Here is a 16,252-nt window from a genome sequence, read left to right as displayed (position 1 = left end):
GTAGTATCTTTCAATAGTTAGTTTTAGAGTTAGTTTAGTTAAGTTTGTTAGTCAGTTTTCAGTTTTGAGTTTGGTCTTTTGGTTTTTGACTCCATGCCCAATGGATAAGGCTACTTGGTCTACGGTGTTCTTGACACCTGCAAGGAGATACCAAGCTCAGATGGAGCCAGCGTTAGTGTCAGTCAGTTTTTCCTATCACTAGTGATCAAATATTCTCTTACAAGGTTGTGTTAGGCATCTTAAGTGAAATTTTAATCATTTAACTAGGTTTTCAAAATAAAATTTGGTCACTGGCTAGTGTGTCTAGGTCTATTGTTGCTCCTTCAAAATTTTCATGTTTCGGTCACTGCCATCACTCAATTGAATTTTCCATCACTAAAAGGTCATCATCATCATCTCAGTCATATCACCATGGTCTTCATTCAGCTCAGTGTCACCATTAGGTCATTAGGGTTAGAGTCATCAAAACTATCATGTCATTCATAAAACCGGCAAATGAAGGAGTAGTGATAGGGATTTTCTCAAAGGTTTTGTTTCAAAGTGTAATTTATTTCAAAATATGATGTAATAAGTTCAAATGCTCTAAATTTGCATTCAAATGTTCCAAAGATACATAGTTTTCAAAGCAAAAGTGAAAACACATGGTGGGCCACCCTACCATTATGAAGAATTTGATTTCCACAAGCTATAAAATACCAAAACAAAAGTTCATTTGCTCATTCCACATTCAAAAGAAAGAGTTGTGCTCTTCCAAGGGAAGCCAAATAATTATTTTAGGTTCTAGACTATCATTGGCAAGTAAGTGGGTCATCTTTGTTGGACACCTAATCCTCAATGGGTTAGTGTGGAAACCGAATAGACAAAAGGAAGTCCAAAAGACCTTGGGATGTGAAACCCAATGGTCAAACCATGTACTGTAAATGCATATGATTTGTTAATAAAATCATAATATCATCTTTTATCCTTCAGATGTTGTTGCTACCCATGTGTGTTTAACATGGTATCAGAGCAGGTACCTTCCTAACCTACTCAATCTCATATTTGAGCCACTTTTTTTGTGGCCTCTCTATGCATATTTGGAAAAGAGTTTCTGAGCGAACAAGCATCCTGAACTAAGTTTTGTGATTTCTCTAGTTGACTGGTGAATAACATAATTCTCACACTATGCGCATACCATGCTGAACGCTGCACTATTTGAACGTTGCATTGTCCTGTTGATCATTCTAGATGCTTTGTCATCTATTTTTGAGTTGCACTCTCTCCATACAGTCTTCTTGCAAAAAAGTTACATTTACCTAAGAGCTAATCCTGACAACTATTAATCATTCACCTGTCGTTGCACCTTATTATAGCCTGCCTTCTACAGTGTCCTTACTGCAAAAACATTAAATTTACCCGAGAGCAAATCCTGATAGCTATTAATCCTTCACTTGATGCTGCACCTTATTATAGCCTGATATAACATTCCTATCCGCCATGGAAAGTGGACTAGGCATTTTCAGACCAGCTTCAACCTACATTCGTTCATATGCTGACAACATTTCATAGCTCAGTTGGTATATTGGAATTAGCGTTGAAGACTGGATTGTCTTGCTATTCTCCAGGAGTTCAAAACTGGACAGTAGAGAGCAGTGTATGGAGCTTGCTGCAAACAGAGAGAGCAATGGAACGTTGCTACCAAGTCCACCAATCCTGCTCGCATCGCTCAAAATCCTGTATAAGGAATAGGAAGAAATATTCCAGAGATTTGCACTAGGTCACCCGGCCCAACCTTCCTCGTAAGTTCTCCTCTTATGTGTACTTTCATTGATCTAGGTATATGCCCTTTGGGCACATGCTCTAATAGCTCCTAAATTTTAGCCTCTTGAAACTTCAAGAACTTCGAGGCTCTTAGTTGCAGAATGAGGTTACCCTTTGCATTATTTGTCCTACAATGATTTGATGGGCATTCAAAAAGTGGCATGAAACTACGAGATGTGACTTCTTGATATATTTCAAATCCACATTCCTCACAAGTGTAGATAGTGACCTGCATCAATGGCTTGACATCTGAACAACGAGTAACAATACCAACAACTTTGACAAGTTGTCCGATGTGGCAGGCCTTCACTTCCCTCAGTGTGAAAGCCTTCTCTTTTGCAAAGTCGTTAATATGAACTTCAAAGAAACGCTTGATCTCTGGTGGCATCTTTTGAAAAGGGTCTACATTGTCTACATTTTCACCCACTTCTTCCAATCTCTGTCTCATTAGAATATCATAATCATCGTCCCTTGCAATAACTTCAGTGGGTTCGGGCAACAATTCATCTATTGCTTCCGCAAAAATGCTGACGTACCGACGAGTATTTGTTCTTACTCTATCCAAGAACTCCTCATCCAACCCCTTGTAGCTGCTGATGTCATCGAGTTCAATATCAACAGAATGGATTTTCCTATTTGCAACATCTTGCAGCAGATCCATGTACTTTGTAACTCCATTCTCCGCTACAAAATTCTTCAAGAAGTCTTTGCAGAACTCTTTGTCGGCTTTGAAGTCTGGACCAGGCATTTTCAGACCAGCTTCAACAATGAAAAAACCCTAAATCGATACAAATCTCTTGGAGTAAACTATTTTCTACGCAGAGAAGCATATTGTAGCTCTTCTTGATTGTAGACGGATTCGGCTCTGTGTGATTCGGCAGCCGGGAGATAGGATTTGCTATTCAAATTAGGCAACAATAGTTGCAGTCACACAAATAAGCTCGTTTCATTAGTATCACATCATCTACATTGTATGCATATATCTTGTATCACCAAATCAAGTACTCCAGTGTCTTGTGAGAATGTACAAGAAGTAGATATCCAAACAGTAAATGCAAGAATGTGGCAATAGATTTATCTAGTTTTGCATTGTATTCTATATTCTGAAGCTCCCGGTCTATCTGTGGGCTTTTGAAATGAACAAAGTCTTCTTAAATGTAGCAAAGGATCTCAATTTTGGAGAGTTCATCGAGCCCTCTGAGAGCAATATCATAAACGCTTTCCAAACTAACGTCTTCTTCTTCAGTGGGATCGAAAAGAATTGATGGCCACATGAAAGGCCTCTTTTCAAATCCTCAACTTGCACATGGGTGGAGACAATAACTTTAAGTTGTGATTCCAAAGAAGTTGCCATAGCTGTGATTCTAGAAAATTCCCCTCGAGCTGGAACTTTGGTGGCTACGATTGTCTCCTAAAAAAAGGGGGAGGGGGGAGTTCAACTCTAATGCGAGGGCAATTATTCATGAAGATAATTCTTAGATGAATAGGTTGTTGATTGCTATTATTAAATCTTCAAATCAGTGGGACGAAATTTATCAAGTTTTGGTGCAAACTTAACAGTGGACAATTTTATGAAGTTTACTATCATTCCCTTGGCATAGCATGCAATCCTAGGGCTGTAGCAGACTCTCTAGAAGTTGAATCTGTTATACAAGTGGTTGGGTTAGGTTCCTTTTTAATTTGTGCACTGTATTTCTTGAATATATGACTGTGTAAAGTTTTCATCCTTGCTGATATATATTTCTGAGTATTCATAATGGAGAAACAAGTATTTTATTTGTTGTAGCATTTGAGTCTCATTGTTTGGGAATGCACAATATACTTTCCTTGTATATGAATGCAACCAACCATTGTTGTGTGTGGATTTTGAGAATAATTGTAGAGTTAAAATCTTGCTTTTGGTTCATTCCTCAAGGAATAATATCACTTGATTGTTGTAGTTTTCTGGGAGAACAAATTTTGAGAATACCTTGTAGTGATATTGGTTCATAGTTGGTTTAAAGTGTAAGATTAGAGAAAATGGCCAGAATCAATGAAGTATTAGAGTTCTTCAAAACTGTGATATTGTCTACTACTCATGATACATTAAAAGTCAGCAAAGTTTCTCTCAGAGACATTAAGGCCTGTCTACAAAATTCACAAGAGAAAATTAATTTTTTGCAGCTCGAATCTCAGCTACAACAAGAATAATTAAAATAGAGGAGTCATTCTGAACCTGTTTCTATTCATAAGATTGAAATAGACTCTCATAAAGCAGCAAGGTTACATGTCGATGCAAAAGTTCAGCGTGCGCTTCCCAAGCTCATCATCAGACGTTGGGAAGAACTTGTCCACAACAAGCACAGAACTGGTCTTGGATATGACAAGGACTTGTCCTTTCATATTCCAAACTACTCCAAACAAATCCAATTTCAAAGTGCTAGATTTATTCAGGGCGGTTGATCTTCACCTACTCTTCATGACAGTTCACCTCTAGTTGTTCCAGATTCTGTCCCTCTTCCACAACAATAGAAACAAAAATAGATTGTGAAATGCCAACACTGTGACCGAGTTGGCCATTTGAAAGATCACTGTTTCGATCTTTATCCATGTAAGCACTGTCATAGAACCAGTCATTCTTCAAACAGATGTTTCAGAAACAAAACTCCTGCAAGAATAAAGATTCATCTTGGATGGATCGCTTCTTGGCAATGGGCATCAACAACCAAGAAGATATTTTAGTCACATGTCAGAACTTGTTCAAGAGTATTGAACAGTCTTGCAATTGACTTTTCTCCTTCATCTCACCTTGTATCTAACAGGGGGGGGGAAATGATGGTCATCTACAAGCTTCAAAGCCACATCAAGCGAGCCTGAGCCACCACCTGCCACACCAATTTCAGATTTGTAGCCATAAACAAAGATGCCCCTGAGCATGCCTTCAGTTGGTAATCTGGGACACTTCCCCTTGCAGAAGACTTCAGCATCTTGCCAATTTCCAAAGAATTGCAGGAATAGAATTGGGGACACTTCCTCTAGCAGAAGACTTCAGCTTCTTGCCAGTTTTGGAAGAGTTCTAGGAATTTCATTAAGCATTCCAGAGTTGTTGGTCATCCTTAAACCATCACAGGTTGAGACTTCCCTTTTCAGGTTGAAGTTCTCCCTTTATGCAGGGTGAGACCTCCCTTTCATGGTTGAAGGTTTCCCTCTTCAAAACAATAGGAGCACTTCCTCTAGCGGAAGACTTCAGTTTCTTGCCAATATTTGAAGAGTTTCGGGAACTGCACTAAGTGTTCCAGTGTTGTTGGTCATCCTTCAACCACTTCCCTTTATCCCAGCATTTTAGAGAGCACATTCAGCCTAGTGCAGCCATGCATTTTTGCACATTTTGTATTACAGCTCTCTCCCTGGACTCATACATAGCCCTTCGGATTAAGGGGGGGAATGTTGGACACCTAATAGGGTTAGTGTGGAAGCCAAATAAACAAAAGGAAGTCCAAAAGACCTTGGGATGTGAAACCCAACAGTCAAACCATGTACTATAAATGTATATGATTTGTTAATAAAATCACGATCTCATGTTTTATCCTTCAGATTCTGTTGCTGCCCGTGTGTGTTTAACAATCTTATACCTTTTTTTCACTTCAGTTCATGCTTGGAAAGATCAAATTTCCCTCTCCTAGGGTTTTCTTGGTTTCATAGTCTCTTTGGTGGAATTATTGAGAAAAACCCTCAAAAATAATCTCAATTACCCTCCCCCACCTTCCATATATCCCCATAGACACATTTCCACACCCCTATCCCTCATCTACTCCCTTTTTCCCAAAACCCTAGCCTAGACCCTACATTCCTAGGCTAGGACTATTTTTCTCTCTTTTGGATCCCTTCCCCTCATCCTTCCCCTAAAATTCCACTTTCCCCTACTCCCTAACATCCTTCCCTATCTCACCAAATTTTCCCAAGAATTTAGAGACCCCCTAACCCCTCCATTTCACTCAATTTCAAAAACTACCCAAATCCCCTATTTTTTCCCTACACTAAACCCTAATTTCCCCTTCCATTGAGCTAGGGTTAGCTATGGATTCAAAGACCATTGAGAAAAATAGGCCCAAAGAAGGTCATATCAGTAGATATGAGCCAACTTCTACACAATAGATAATGTCTTCACCATTTCTCAAGAAATCATTCCAAGAGGCAAATCATTTGTTGCACATAGGGACAATTTTTATTCAAAGTATGTTTCTGACCAAATGAAGATGAATTTTGCAAAGGTGAAAGAGGTTTTAGTAAATCATAGACCAAGGAACAAAAGTGTCCTTCATTTTATGCACAAGTGTTATTATTTTGGAGAAATTCCCAAAATACAATTGCCACAAGAGAGTTGTTGCACTTCTAGAGTAGTCTTGGGAGATTGAATTTTTAGGTGTCTTGGAGTAGGTGTTTGTAGTGCTTGATGACTCTATTGTGTAGCAGACATCCCTAGATTTCCAACCATACCACTTGCAGCCCAAAAATCCTCTAGGAAGGCCTCCAAATCACTCTCCAAACTTTTCACTGCATTTTTTCTATGAGCACGCTGTGCTTTCCAATTTTAAGTGACCAACTTCCAACTTCTATTATGAACAAATGGGAAACTATTTTGGAAACATCGAGGATTTTTTCTTCCTAAAATATCAAGGAACCAAAACCTCTCTCAAGTTTCCAAAAATCCTTATAGTTAAAGATATATGGCTCCATATTTTAGCCCTATTGTTGTAAAAAAACCTAGAATTTTTTGCACATTTTGACACAGTCATGGAGACAAAAATGCAATGTGCTCGACGTTGCGCTCTTGTTAGGGAGCTCCAAATCACTTTTCATTTACATATCTGGATTTGGCATGGTTGATACATCATATTTGGTGAGAGGGAAGCATACTTTTAGCAGGTTACGACTGGTGAAAATGCCCAAAAACCACCTAAAACCCACCTTTCTGCCACCCTGTTGAAGACCATGCTACGTTTTTTAGAGTCCATGTGGGAGAATGCAGTGTTTAGGGGCTAGAAGTGACCTTTTTCATCTCCTAAAGTGTCCAACATGTATCAAACATCCATGGATTTCCAATGAGCCATCAAGATCAGAATTTGGACTTCAGGAAGGCCTTCAAAAGCTAGTTCTCCCAAAATCGCAGCGTTTTCTCCAAGCTCGCTGCATTTTTGGCTGATTTCACTGCATTTTTGCCTATGACAGATTTTCTTCAGTTTTTTCAGGTGGATTCGACTTTTGATGATGTAATTATTTGATTTTGATGTTACTATCATGTAATTATGGGTAAAAGGCTTGTTAAAATGTTTTTAATGTAAATTTAGGCTTCATTAATGAGAGTAGTTTGAGTCAAAGTTTAAATGAAGGAGTTGTTTTAACCTCCCTAGTCTTTAGGGTTTTGGTTGAAACACCTCATGTATAAGTTCCTATACTGATGGATTTGACCCCAGAGAGAAGGGAGATGTTGTTTTGGTCTATATGTATCATTTTCTCAGTCATAGAGCATGTTGGAGTTCAGAGGAGAGAAGACTTGTAGCTTACACTTGGAAATTTTATTCAGGAAATCAAAGGAGCAGTTTGTAGCTACTATCTAGGAATTCATGTGCAATGATTTTGTGATGATGTATTTTCTCTGTTTTATTTTTATTTGAATGATATACATCTCTCCTTTTATATTGTATCTTCAGTGGTTTTCCTTAAATTTTATAAACATAATCCTTTGCATAAGGCTCTGTTTTTATGGGAATACCATTTTGTATAATTTTCCTTCTAACTTAATGAATTCATGTACTCGTGCTCATTAATACCTTTTCTTTTTCCAAACACTACACTACACCAACGAACCCTAGAGCCATCACAAAATTATTGCTACCTTTCTCCTCTATATCTTTGTTGTTGTAATCCTTTGATCCTTTAACCTAGATACCTAGTTTTTATCCCTTGTCCAGCATCAAAACCTAAAAAATTCAAAACCCTACATGAGACTAACATATCTAGCCTAAAATCCTTTCCCATTCCAGTCACCATTGGCTATGAATTCATAGAGAGACCCCTCTCTGGTTTTGCAAGGCTAGCTATTGAACCGTAAGTGGTTTGAGGTTACCTTCGTTGATCTCCTTACTCAAACTTGGGATATTGTGGAGGATAACGTAAGGTACAAGTTAACTTCAATATTCCCATATTCGAAGGATGAGATCTTCGTGTCACCGAGAAGTGTTGCCTTCCCTACAGCATCAAGCCCTTCACATATGAGGTACTTTGTGACATTGCTCCTCTTTAATTTTTTGATATATTGTTAGGAAAACCATACTTGTGGAAGCGACATGTTGTATATGAGTCTAGACCTCACTCTATGATTATTACTTTGGCTAATAAGTTGTATAGGATACCAGAGGTAGCCCCACCTACCACCATTGCTTTGATCACTGCAAAGCAATGCAGTAAGATCATTTCCCAGACCAAGAAATTTGTTTTCCTTATGATTCACCTCGAGGGCAAGAAGAAGGTTGTGGACACGGCTTCCAAGAAGGGATCCTCTACACAAAAGCAACAAATGGATAAGGTCAAGGAGTGGTCAGGTCAAGCACTCCATCAATCTGGCCCTGGATGCGCCGCTTCCTAATGGACTGATCTATCGATGCTCTTTTCTGGAGAATGATGAGATCAAGAGGAAAATTTAGGAACTATTGCACAAAGGGCACATCGAGCCAAGCTCATCACCTTGTGGGAGCCCGATTGTATTGGTACAGAAGAAGGATGGGACCTAGAGGTTTTGTATTGACTATCAAGTGCTGAACAATATCACTATCTAGAATAGGTACCCAATCTCGTGGATTGATAACCTTCTGGACCAGCTCAAGGGGGCTAAATATTTCAGCAAGATTGACTTGAATTCATGTTATCACTAATTGTGTATCAAACCCTTCGATCTGTGGAACATTGCCTTCCAATCCAAGGAGGGCATTTTCAAATGGTTTGTCATGTCATTCAGATTAACAAATTCCCCTACAACCTTCATGAGATTGATGGATGACATCTTGTGACCCTTCACCAATGCATTCGTGGTGGTGTATTTAGATGACATCTTGATCTTCAGCCAAAGTTGGGAAGAGCACCTCCACCATATTTGACAAGTCCTTCAAACCCTGTGCCAACACAAGTTGTGTGCTAACTTAGAGAAATGAACCTTTGGCCTAACCCAGGTTCAATATCTGGGGTACATCATTGATGAGCAAGGTGTACATGTGGACCCATCCAACATACAAGTCATTTGGGATTGGCCAACCCCAACCACTCTAACAAAGCTCTACAGCTTTTTGGGTCTTGCCAATTTGTACCGTAGGATCATGTTGGGGTTCTCTCATATCACTTGGCCTTGAAGTCAAATCCCCAAGGGTGGAGGGAACGAAACTTTTTTTGGTTAGAAACCCAACAACAAGAATTCTTCGAGTTGAAGAATCGCCTATGTTCTGCACCAATGCTCACATTACAAGACCTGCAACAACCATTTGAGATTGAGATAGATGCACATAACTATGTTATTGGTGCAGTTATTACTTAGCATGGGCATCTAGTGGCTTGCCAAAGTGACACGCTTTCAGATATAGTCCAAAAGTACCCACTTATGACAAATAAATGGATTCCATTGTGCAGGTTTTCCATTAATGAAAACATTACATTCTAGGGAAAGAAACGGTCATCCACATAGACCACCGACCTATACAGTTCATGCATACACAAGGGAAGTTGCAGAACGATCACCTCAGAAATGGTCCACCTATTTGCAACAATTCCATTTTAACATTAAATATAAGAAGCGCAACACCAATAATGTTGCTAATTGTCTCAGCCCACCACCGGTCATGGAACTAAACACTGTACTCGACTTCTCTAAGCACGACACATTGGGGTGGCCACATCTTTACAAGAGGGATCTAGAATTCGGCAACATATATCAGACACTCTTGGAAGGGAAGTGATCCAAGATCTTTTGCTTATAGATGTGTTAAAGAATTACATGCATAATTTGTAGTTTAAACATAGAAATTTAATGTGCACGTGACAGAAGAGGAGAAGCACATAAGCATGAAATAACATAACAAAACTTGATAACAGAGTTCATCCAACTTGGACTATGTCTTCGGGCCTTGTTCGATCAATGGGGAGGCCTTCTTTCATTTAGTGGCATGAAAAAGAAGAGTACAAGCATCAGTTACAAAAAAGGAGTTTTATACCTCCATACTAAAAAATGGTTGATCCAGGTGGATGTTGGTGGCCACACACCTATCCCACTTGGACCCCCACAATTGTCTCTTTCAGTTTTTCAGTTTCCGTAATTGTAGCACAATTTACTATTTTTAGCAATTTTTCGGGTCCTAAACTTCCGGAGTCGTTTTGAGGCCCTAAATGACGTTTTTTTGGGAAATCTGGGAGCAACATGGGTCCATGGACCGATGTTGCTCCTCCCAAAGTTGTAGTGCTCGGATAGATCTTTCTAATGAGCTATTGTATGCATCAAACGAGGATCGGGTGCCAAAGTTACGACCTCAAGAAGTTGATGTACCAGCTTACCCAAAATGGGGCTCATAATTTGGTGTTTCATCTCCTATGGTTAGGTTTTGGGATGTTAAGGGCTTTCCATTGTTTCTCAACAATAAATAGGCCTTCGAGCCTCATTGTAATAGAGCCCATCAGTTTCTCCTCTTGGCAACGACCAACACCTTTTGGTACTCTCCTTCAGCTAGTTCGGAAACATGTTAGATTTGCTAGGAATATGATGGAATTTTTATAGAAGACATTTGGTCATATTTCACAAAGGAGATCAATTTTTGTGGGCATCGATTGTATGGATTGGAACAATGTTATAAGAAATCTAGTTTTTTCCCTAATATGACATTATCGAATCATTTTGTACTATGTTGTATATTCAGTTGTAAATATCTTTAGATAGTGATCACTTCAAAAGAGAATCATCAGTAGTGTCATAGGTTAGACAAAAAGGAGAGGGGAAAGAACAATGACCATATTTTTGTCAGAATACCTATGAGATGTATTTCAATTCAGACACATTGTGAGCTATGATGTGTAATTTTTATTGAAAACTTCTTAATACAGTATTGTGGCTGCTATTTTCCTAATTATTGATGTGTTGTGATTAATTTGATTTATTAAAATTAATTTCTTGGAGACATTCTTTCATTTTTCCTTCTTATCATGATTTTATTTATAAAGGCATTTAGCAACATAGTGACCTAGTCTTCCACAAGAAAAACATTTAAAGCGAGGTTTACCTTTGAGTTTACCAGTCCCATTTGTAGATTCATGACAAATTTCTCCTCTTCTTCATCTGAAATATCATCTGGTTCTTTCTTCTATCTCCTTTTACTTGTATATTTTAAGGCATATTTTCTAATTTATGTTATATTCCTTTTTGTCCTTATTTCATAGGCAACCAAAATTTCATGAAGTATTTCTAGAGTAAGCTGACTTAGGTCTTACATTTCCTCAATGGAAGAAACCTTGGCATCGAAATTTGGGGTTAGAAATCTCAATATATTTTTAATAATAGTAGAATCCTCTGTCTTTTCCCCAACATGTTTCATGTTGTTAGTAATTTCATCTACTCTAATAGAAAAGTTTGTAACATTTTCATCATCATATATTCTAAGTGGTGTTCTAAATTCTATATTATTGAAGATTGGCACTTTTTACCTTAGTGTCACCTTCATAGCTCTAGGCAAACTTATCCCATATTTATTTTGCATTGTTTAGCTACAATGCTTTCATGAATTTGGATTATGATAATCCTCCTAAGATACATTTACTACCTTTGCATTATTCTCAAATTTCTTCTTTCCTACATCATATGTGGGAATGGTGGCTAGATATTGATGTCTACCTTCAACAATTCCCCAAACATTTGCCCCTAGTGATTGAAAATACGGTCTCATTCTAGCCTTCCAAATCATGAACTTAGTTCCATTAAATCTAGAAGGCTTGGTAGAAAAAATTCCATCTTGACTTCTCATCATGTTAGATCTCCCTTCAAGCGATCAAGCTTCTTGTGAGGGACATGCTTTTGATACCAATTTTTATAAAAATACTAAGAGGTGGTGGGGGGTGGGGGTGGTGTGAATCAGTATTTTATTTCAATTATTCTTCAAATTCAAATTCAGAAAAGTGTACGCTATTTTTCTTCAGAAAAATCACGTGTACATGAATTTAGTGAGTAAAACATGTGTATGTGCAGACTGCTAATTTTCACCCTTTCATCAGTGATGAACTTAAACATTATATCATTAATCATTCATTAAACATTAACCATGAGAAGTAAGATCTAATAAACCATAACACGCAATCAACACATCAACACATAAGGAAACTAGGATTTTTAGGTGGAAACCCAATTTGGGAGAAAACCACAGTTGTTGTTACCTCTATATTCTTTATTATTATAAAGGAAATATTTATTACATCTTATATTGGTGTAGGCTCTTACCAGTAAGTAGGCTCCAACATGCGAGAGGCTATAACCTCTACAAATTCTACATCTTCTATTGGAAGTAAGATTCTACTCCCTCATTGATGGCTCCAACCCTCACCTTCTCTGTGGACCACACGTCATAATTTTCATACTGGATCCACATTTCTCAAATATACATAAAAAATGTAGCCCACTTTTCATCAAATTTTCAAACTGGACCCACACCCATCAATATGCTCAATCACCATATACCAATAATCCCTCTGAAACCAATCACTGAATATTAAATACCAAGGTACCAATGTTTAACAAAAAACTCATCAAACAAATACATTCATTGAATATCAATATCTACAACCAAGTCACTCATATATAAAAAAAAAAATTCTGCCAATACATCTAACTTCAAGGTAACAACATCAATAGGAAACCATGAAAGGCTGATGAAAAAACAACAAAATCAGATATGTAAACCTTTTTCCTATTGATCCAAAATTAAATAGGAATGCAAAAACTTACATATATAATCATAAGCAAAGAGATGTAGAAGAAGAACACTTCATTTCATTAATAGAAAAATATTGAACTATGCTTACAAACAGAATGGAAATAAGATAGCTCGGGCGATGGTAGCTCATCTCTGAGAAGAGATGTGGTGGACACATGCCTCTGAACTATCTTACAATTAGGATCAAGGGCATATCTATTATTGGAAAATATGAGAAAACCCTAAACAACTAAAATCGTAACCCTAGGAGACATAACACCAAGAGTTTGTGGGCCCTGTTGGGGTTAGTGGGGCAAACAACTTCTTGGGGTCGTAACTTGGTCATATTATCTCCGTTTGTTGAGTATGACACCTTTTTGGAAGGTTTATTTGAGTACTACATGTTTTACCATAGGCCACTTCCTATGGCTATGGGCCTACCGTAGGCCCTGCTATCCTCCACAATATCCCAAGGTTGAAAGGAGATCAACGGAGGTAACCTCAAACCATTTAGGGTTTAACATCTAGCCCTACTAAACCAGAGAGGGATATCTTTATGAGCTCACAACTAATGATGATTGGAGTGGTAAAATATGTTAGGCTAGTTATTACAGCACTAGGGTTTTGAATTATGGTTTTGTTGGATCAAGAGTGAAAATAAGGGAACTAGGTCAAAAGATCAAAGGTTTCGGTTGCAGGAGATATACGGGAGAAGGATAGGTATGCTTTTGTGATATTTTATGGTTTTTTCGATGTAGTGTAGGGTGGAAAAGAAAATATCAAAATGAGAATGGAAAGCATGAATTCATTTATCAGAAGATAGGTAACATAAACATGAAGTTCTTAACAAGACAAAGCTTAAACCTAAGAATTATGTTTAAAACCTCTCAGGAAAATCCCTAAAAGCATAGATATGGAAAGAATATGAAATTATCATTCATATAAAACGATAACAGAAAGAAAACATTATCAAAAACTCACAACACAATAGTTCTTGAATAATAGCTGCAACTATCCTTTGATTCCCTGTAAAAAAATAATTGAATACAAAATCCAAGAGTTCTACTCACTGATGTCCCACCTTGCGTTTTACTAAAAAATAGATACATATGAACTATAAAAAAATCTTCCCCTCACTCAGGGGTCAAAATCCTCATTATAGAATTAGTTTGTGCAAATTTCTCCAACAAAACCTAATGACCAAGGAGGTTAAAACAAACTCCCAAATTGGCCTTACACTGATTCATTTGAGCATGAACACCTTTACAAAAATGAATCTAGTATTTTATTACCATAGAAAGCATTATTACACTTCAATACATCATAATTACATCAGACATAAGTAATTACATCAATAAAACTTGAAACTACCTGAGCAAACTGAGAAAAGTGACTTCCAGGCAAAAACGTAGAGAAACTGGCAAAAACATAGCGTGAAACTTGCAAGTGACTTTTGGAGGGGTTCCCGTGCTCCCAAGAAGGATATTTATGGATCATTTGAAATATACAGATGTACATTTATCATTTGAATCATCAGGAAAATTGTTTCAACACTCCATGGGAGAGAAAAATGTAGTTTTCCAAGACTACTCCCAGAAGTGCAGCAAAACGCAACAAAAACATAACGAAAATGCAAAGTCATATTGTAGGGCATGTTTGACTGCCTTCATGAGCTCAAAATACATATCTGAAGGTACCATTTGAAATATTAAGACGTCTAGTTGTCAATAGAGTACTTAATAATTCAAAATGGCCTCTCCAAGATTGAGAAAAATTCATTCTCCCAAGGTCACTCCAGAAGTGCAACAACTCTCCTGTAGAACCTGTATTTTTGGAATTTCTCCAAAATCATAACACCTATGTATAAAATTAAGGAGGTTTTTGTTCCTTGTTCCATTATTGACAAAACTCTTTTTCACCTTTGTAAAATTTGTCTCCATTTGGTAATGAAAATACTTTGATGAAAAATTGTCCCTATGTGTACCAAATGATTTGTCTCTTGGAATGATTTCTTGAGAAATGGTGGAGACATGATGCTATGTGTTGAAATGGGCTCATATCTGGAAATTTTTCCTCCTTTATACTTCCTCTGATCAGTGGTTGTGGTATCTACACCCATTATGTAACCCTAGCTCACTAGGAAAGGGAATTAGGGTTTAGTGCTAGAAAAAGGGGGATTTAGGGTAGTTTGAGGAATGAAGGGAGATGAGGAGGTTAGGGGGCTCCTAAATTATTGGGAAAATTTAGGGGGTAGGGGTAGATGTTAGGGAGTGTAGGGAAGTGAAATTTTATGGAATGGGTGAGGGGAAAGGGTGAAAAAGTGGAAAACCCAGTCCTAGCCTAGTAAAGTGTCAGCATTGTAGCAATAGGTTAGGGTTTGTGGGAAAGTAAAGGAAATGGAGGGAATGGGCATGGGAAAAGCTTAAGGGAGGATTTGAAAGGTATTTACATGTTTTGGGAGTCTTAGGGAAGTGAAAAATCACATAGAGAGTGTAGGGATAGGTGGTAGGAATTTAAACACAGTCCTAACCCTAATTTCTGCCAAAAACGTATCGTGAGGACTAGGGTTAGCTCTAGGACTTAGGTAATGATGTGAGTAGGGGTAAGGAAGTCTAGGGGAAATGTGTTTGAGTGTGGGAAAAGGGTAAAATGAGTAGGGAACTAGGCTTTTTCTATTTTCAAACTAAACAAGAGTGCTAAACCACAAAAACGTAGCGTGAATGCTAGGAGAGGGTTCCCCACTGAAATGCGAAACAAATGATGAAAGGAGGTACTAAGAGGATTTTAATTACTTGTATGAATGATTTTGGAACCCTTGTTTGTAAAGTAAACCCTTGGAAGGTCCCATTTGCTCCCAAAACTGAAAAAAGTAGCGAATTCGACAAAACACATTGTGGCTGGAAAAAACGTAGTGTGGAGGAGAAAAATCACATTGGAGGGTACAGTTCAGTGCTGAAATGACTTGGATGGCATCAAATGATAATCTGGATCTCAATATAACTGAAACGAGTGATAGAAATGTTTGAATGATCCTTTATAAACTCAAAAGAATTTTTTGGCATATGTCATGGCATGACATCATACTTCATCTTAAGACCAAATATGATGTGATCGCAACAATATATTTATGAACTGAAGAGTTACCTTTACCTTTATTTCGTTAGCTTCCTGAAATGATAACTCCCTTTATATGAGGACTCAAGGCAATTTACATGGCTCTTTTTGCTTAAATTTGACATAGTGATGACAAAATAGATGAAGACCTAGACCAAAACTCATATGAAGACATTTTAATGGATCCATCATCAAAACCACCTGAAAAAAGACATGACCATGATGAATGATCATAACCATGAATACTGAAGGGAGTATCATTGACCTAGACACACCAACCAATGATCAAATTTTTATTTGAAGACCTACTGAAACCATAAGAAACTTGACCTAGGACCCTAACAAAAACTTTGAAAGAGCACATT

General features: G+C 37.7%; 1 pseudogene; it reads right to left on the bottom strand.

The window, feature by feature from the left end:
• Positions 1 to 1,849: 1,849 nt before the first annotated feature.
• On the bottom strand, positions 1,850 to 2,548 carry LOC149199031 (DNA replication licensing factor MCM7 pseudogene; annotated as a pseudogene).
• Positions 2,549 to 16,252: the final 13,704 nt, after the last annotated feature.

Source organism: Pinus tabuliformis, chromosome 2_1 (genome assembly GCF_031772625.1).
Source record: "Pinus tabuliformis cultivar Carrire ecotype Pingquan chromosome 2_1, CPIR1, whole genome shotgun sequence".
In the NCBI taxonomy this organism is placed as follows: domain Eukaryota; kingdom Viridiplantae; phylum Streptophyta; class Pinopsida; order Pinales; family Pinaceae; genus Pinus; species Pinus tabuliformis.
The sequence above is the reverse complement of the archived record's forward strand: the minus strand, read 5'-3'. Positions and strand labels throughout refer to the sequence as shown.